We start from the raw sequence: 6,291 nt of genomic DNA on the forward strand, positions 1-6,291 counted from the left end.
AAGAATATGGAACATTTCACAAATTTGTCTGTCATCCTTGCTCAGGGGTCATGCTAATCTTCTCTGTATCGTTCCAAATTTTAGTATACGTGTTGCCGAAGCAAGCACTGAGGAAGACTTTCTTATCTCTCCTTGCTATTCTTTGAAACTCTGCATTCAGAAGGGTATATCTTTCCTTTTCTTCTTTGCCTTTAGCTTCTCTTCTTTTCTCAGCTATTTGTAAGCCCTCCTCAGACAACCGTTTTGCCTTTTTGCATTTCTTTTTCTTGGGATGGTCTTGATCACTGCCTTCTGTACAGTGTCATAGTTCTTCAGGCACTTTGTCTATCAGATCTAATCCCTTGAATCTATTTGTCACTTCCATTGTATAATCATAAGTGATTTGATTTAGGTCATACCTGAATGGTCTAGTGGTTTTCCCTACCTTCTTCAATTTAAATCTGAATTTGGCATTAAGGAGTTCATGATCTGAGCCACAGTCAGCTCCCAGTCTTGTTTTTGTTGACTATATATAGAGCTTCTTCATCTTTGGCTGCAAAGAATATAATCAGTCTGATTTTGGTATTGACCATTTGGTGCTGTTCATGTGTAGAATCTTCTCTTGTGTTGTTGGAAGAGGGTGTTTGCTATGACCAGTGTGTTCTCTTGGCAGAACTCTATTAGCCTTTGCCCTGCTTCGTTTTGTACTCCCAGGCCGTTACTCCAGGTATCTCTTGACTTCCTACTTTTGCATTCCAGTCCCCTATGATGAAAAGGACATCTTTTTTTGGTGTTAGTTCTAGAAGGTCTTGTAGGTCATCATAAAACTGTTCAGCTTCAGCTTCTTCAGCATTACTGGTTGGGGCATAGACTTGGATTACTATGATACTGAATGGTTTGTCGTGGAAACAAACAGAGATCATTCTGTCATTTTTGAGATTGCCTCCAAGTACTGCATTTTGGACTCTTGTTGACTATGAGGGTTACTCCATTTCTTCTAAGGGATCTTGCCCACAATAGTAGATATAATGGTCATCTGAATTAAATTCACCCATTCCAGCCCATTTTAGTTCACTGATTCCTAAAATGTCGATGTTCACTCTTATTAGCTCCTGTTTGACCACTTCGAATTTACCTTAATTCTTGGACCTAACATTCCAGGTCCAATGTTAGGTTCATTCTAATGAACCACCTTCATTCTAGAATAAATCCCACTTGGTCATGGTGTATAATTCTTTTACTGTGTTGCTGGGTTCAGTCTACTAGTGTTTTGTGAGGAATTTTACACCTATATTTATAAGGGATTTTGGTTTGTAGTTTTCTTTTCTTGTGATATCTTTATTTAGCTTTGGCATCAGGGTAATGCTGGTCACATACAAAGAGTTAGGAAGTATTCTCCTCTTTTATTTTTTGGAAGAGTTTGAGGGTTGGTGTTAATTCTTTAAATGATTGGTAGAATTTGCCTGTGAAGTCAGCTGATCTTGGAATTTCCTGGGAGGTTTTTGATTACTGATTCAGTCTCATTCCTTGATATAGATACATCCAGATTTTCTACTTCTTCTTGAGTTACTTTTGGTAGTTTGTATGTTTCTAGGAATTTGTCCATTTCATCTAGGTTCCTCATTTGTTGGCATACAAGTGTTCATAGTATTCTCTTACAATGTTTTTTATTTTTGTATAATCAATAGTAATGACCCCTTTCATTTCTGATTTTAGTAATTTTTAAATCTTCTCTTTTTTTCTTAAACAACTTAAAAGTGTGTCAATTTTATTGTTTTGAAGAACCAACATTTGGTTTCATTGATTTTTCTCTGTTGTTTTTCCATCCTCCATTTTGTTCATCTCCACTCTAATATTTAGCATCTCCTTTCTTCTGTTAGTTCTGGGTTTAATTTGCCTGATACTTCCTCCTTTTTAATGTCGGCATTGACACCAACAAGCTCCTCTCAGCATGGCTCTTGCTGCATCCCATAAAATTCAGTATGTTGTTTCCATTTCCATTTGTCTCAAAGCATTTTCTAACTTATCTTTTGGTTTCTTTTTTAACCAATTAGTTGTTTAGGGGAATGTTGTTTAATTTCCACATAGTTGTGAAGTTTCCAGTTTTTCTATTATTGGTTTCTAGTTTCATTCCACTGTAAGTGGAAAAGATGCTTTGTGTGATCTTAGTCTTTTAAAAATTGTTGCAGCTTTGTTTTGTGGCCTAATGTATCATCTCTTTTGGGGAATGTTCCATGTGCACTTGGGAAGAAGGTATATTCTGCTATTTTTAGGTAGAGTCTGTAGATCTCTTTGGCCTATTTGTTTCATGTGTGTTCAAGTCCTCTGTTTCCTTGTTGCTCTTCTGTCTAGTTCTATCCTTTATTGAAAGTGGAATCTTGAAGTCTCTATTACTGTATAAATGTCTATTTCTCCTTCAATGTTTTCAATTTTTGCTCCATATTTTTTAGGACTTTGTTGTTAGGTGTGTATATACTTATTGTATCTTCTTGATGGACTTACTCTTTTATAAATATATAACATCCTTCTTTGTCTCTTGAATGATTTTTGAATTAGTCTTTTTTGTTTCTGATATTAGTATACCTACCTCAACTATCGTTTGCTTACCATTTGCACACAATACCTTTTCCCCATCCTTTCACTTTCAACCTATTTGTGTGTTTGACTCTAAAGTGGTAGACAGCATGTAGTTGAATCATTAAAAAACCCATTCTGACAATCTCTGACTCCTTTTAAATAAAATTTATTTATTTTTGGCTCTGCTGGGTCTTCGTTGCTGTGTGGGCTTTTCTCTAGCTGTGGTGCTCAGGCTTCTCATTGTAGTGGCTTCTCTTGTTTCGGGGCACGGACTCTAGGTGCTCAGGCTTCAGTGGAATATGGGTCCAGAAAGAGAACACCCACCTCTCAGATGCCCATATGATGTCACAACCTGGAAATCCTTCTTCCGATCCTCCTTCCCGGTATACTCAGCACAACTTTGAATATCTTTTTTTGTTTCTGATATTAGTATATCCACCTCAACTGTCATTTGCTTACCATTTGCACACAATACCTTTTTCTCCATCCTTTCACTTTCAACCTATTTGTGTTTTTGACTCTAAAGTGGTAGAGAGCATGGGCTTAGTGGCCCCATGGCATGTGGAATCTTCCCAGACCTGGGATCTAACCTGTGTCCCCTTCAACGGTAGGCTGATGCTCAACCACCGGACCACCAGGGAAGTCCAATCTCTGACTTTTAATTGGAGAGCCAAATCCATTTACAAAACCAGGAAGTAGTGTCCATCTCATGAAAGGGCGAGCAGCTTGAGGATTAGGACTGGCCTTCCAATGTTTGCGTCCCTTCATGAGCCTGACTCAGTGCCCTCCACTCCGAGCCCGCTCCAATTGTCTGCTCATGGGCACTGGCTGCTTCTGAGGGAAGCTGGGCCTGTTGGCGGAGCTGTGTCAGGCTGGGGAGGTGGCAGTGGGCAGGCAGGGGGTGGTGCTGGGCATCAGCAGAGGGACCAGCAAGTGGAGCCCCTCAGCCCAAGTATTTGTTTCTTTTTTAAAAAGTAGGTTTTATTATTTACTTGACTGCCCTGGGTCTTAGTTGTGGCATGCAGGGTATTTAGTTGCAGCATGTGGGATCTTGTGCCCTGACCAGGGATCAAACCCAGGTCCCCTGCATTGGGGGCCCAGAGTCTTAGCCACTGGGCCACCGGAGAAGTCCCCTTTTATTTTATTTTTAAAAAATTTCAAGTATTTGTTTCTAACATCAAGCCCAGCTGCATCCTGATCTGATGAGAAAGTTGGGCAGAGTAGGAGGAGGACCGCAAGAAGGAATTCCAGGTTGTGACATCATAAGGGCATCTGAGGGGTGGGTGTTCTCTTTCTGGACCCATCCTCCACTGCTCAGCCCCACCTGGGCTTGCACCAGAGGGCCATGGACCAGCACCACTGGGTTCCCCAGGCTGGCTGGGTCTGGCAGGTCTAGGGAGCTGTTGAGTACAACAGACAATAGTCTCTGAAGGTGAAGAAGAGAAGGGGACCTCAGAAGTATTGGGGTCCTGCTCCCACCAGTCCCAGCCAAAGTGTACAGTTAGGCTTAGCAGTCTGTACGAAATATTCCCAGGACTACAGCTACCATTTAGTAAATGTCAACCTGTACTCCAGTGCTTTCTCCAGTACTCCAGTCTTCAGGAATCCCTGTTCCCACTGCTGGGAAAGAGCCTAACTTCAAACCCAGGACTCTGAGTCAGGGCACATGCACTTAAATCACCAAGTTAAATGGCTTCTGCAGAGGGAGCCACCTCTTCTCCTTTATGTCTCCTCCTCTAATTCCCTGGTTAGGCCTCACCCCTAAGGCCCTTCATCATTTGTCTGCAGCCCACTGCCCCAGCCTTATCCTCGCCCCTTCCCCTCTCACACCCTAGGGACTCCCCACACTCCCTGCCCTGCTGCCAGAAGTCCCCACTGTTCCCTGAATATTCCATATCCATCCAGGCCTTGCATTTTCTGGTACGTCTGCCTGGGTTGCCCATCCCCCACCTTAGCCCAGCAAACTCATATTCATCCCTCAACGCCCAGCTCAGAGGACACCTCCTCAGGGATGCCTGCCCGAACTTCCCAGTGAGATCAATGGCCCCCTCCTCTAGCATCTCATATTACACATTTTATAGGGTCCTCACAAGCCCTATCACAAGTTACATTCTATTTCCCATGGCCTTGGGAGTAGGGTCATAGCTCCTTTGTTTCAGAGTCGTCAGACCACCCAGAACCTGGCACAGTGACTAATGGTCGAAGGAATGAATCCTCATTTAGAGTTGGCCCTGTGTCTTTTTCAGTTCCCAAGATCGTATATTGTGTGTGTGTGTGTCTGTGTGGCTGCACTGGATCTTCATTGCGGCATACCAGGTCTTTCACTGTGACACTGAGGCTCTCTAGTTGTAGCATGAACTTAGTTACCTCTGGGCATGTGGGATCTTAGCTCCCTGACCCGGATTCAAACCTGCATCCTCTGTATTGCAAGGTAGATTCTTAACCACTGAACTACTGGGGAAGTCCCCCAGGTCATGTCTTGCCTCACTTTCCTCTTTGGTTGCAAAGCAGCCTCTGACTTCTGAGCAGGGCCTGGCGCTGATTTATCACCTGGTGTATAATAGCTGCTTTTTGAGTGGCCGTGGGAGGCAGGAGGGCAAATGGGCAGAAAGGTCCGTGCTGGTAATCTCAAACACCCTGCTCTTCCCTGCCCTGGACAGGGTAGCACAGATGTGTGGCAAAGCAGGCCTTTCCTCTATCTCTCTGCAGAACTGGTTGACTGTATCCCTGAGGCTCCATTTCTGAGAAGCGGGGAGCCTGGGGAGGCAGAGGACGCTGGTGCGGGGAGAGAGTCATAGTTATCCATGCAACCAGGCAGTCTGTCTGGGAGTACAGGGCTTCTTGCAGGCCAGTACCCCTTGGCCATCATGTAGCTAGGAAGGCCCAGCCCAGGGATGCCCACAAATCCCTTCTCAGGGCCTCAGTCATCCCATCTGTCGAATGGGTACAATCATCCCCACCACACCCAGCTCATCAAAGCCAACAGAACTGAAAGTGCTTTGGAAATAAAGACTCAGTGAGATCATTGTACAAATGAAGATGGTTGTTATTAGACCCAGGAGCAGGGTCCAAGGGAAAAACAAGCAACAAAAAGGTGCAGTAAGTGTTCAGGGCTCTCGCCTTGAACCCCTTGAGGAAAAGGGAAGCAGGCAGAGGGCAGGAAGAACAGCACCTACAGGGAGGTGGGGACCAGGTCCTGGCTCTGCCAACAACTGGTCATTCCCCCCAGGACTGGGTTTCCTCACCTGTACAGAGGGGGGCACAGTCCCTGCCAGCCTCCCTCCAAGGGCCTCAATGTGGTTTCAGCGAAAGGGCAGGGTTGGAGGAGTTTTGCAAACTGTAAAATGCAGCTCACACCTGCAGGCTAACTGCAGTTCCGGGACCCGAGCCCAGCCGGGCTCTGGGGAGTAGACACAGTGAGTCCTGGCGACCTAGACACGGTTTGAGGCCCGGGGGTCCTTTGAGCTCCCTCAGATCCCTAACTCCTTCTCCCTGTCCCCTCAACCCCCCTGGATTCCTCTGTTCTGGGAGTCCGAGAGACCTGACCATGGGGTCGTTGAAGCCTGGAGGGAAGAGGAGGTCCTGCCCTGGACTGGCCCCCACCCCCACACGGACTCTGAGGCCACGTCCACACCAGCCACGTGGTTGGCAAGACTCCAGTGGGTTTGCTGTGATTAACAAACGCAGTCCTGACAGTGAGGATGGGCCGTGGTCCTCGGCCCTCTTTTCCCTGAT

At 45.4% G+C, this 6,291-nt stretch overlaps 1 non-coding gene across 1 annotated transcript; it reads right to left on the reverse strand.

The window, feature by feature from the left end:
* LOC136170068 (U6 spliceosomal RNA) lies at nt 1-108 on the reverse strand. Its single transcript, XR_010663525.1, has one exon. It is a non-coding gene; the product is annotated as a U6 spliceosomal RNA (small nuclear RNA).
* Between the last annotated feature and the right edge of the window lie 6,183 nt (nt 109-6,291).

This window comes from Muntiacus reevesi, chromosome 5, assembly GCF_963930625.1.
Source record: "Muntiacus reevesi chromosome 5, mMunRee1.1, whole genome shotgun sequence".
Lineage (NCBI taxonomy): Eukaryota > Metazoa > Chordata > Mammalia > Artiodactyla > Cervidae > Muntiacus > Muntiacus reevesi.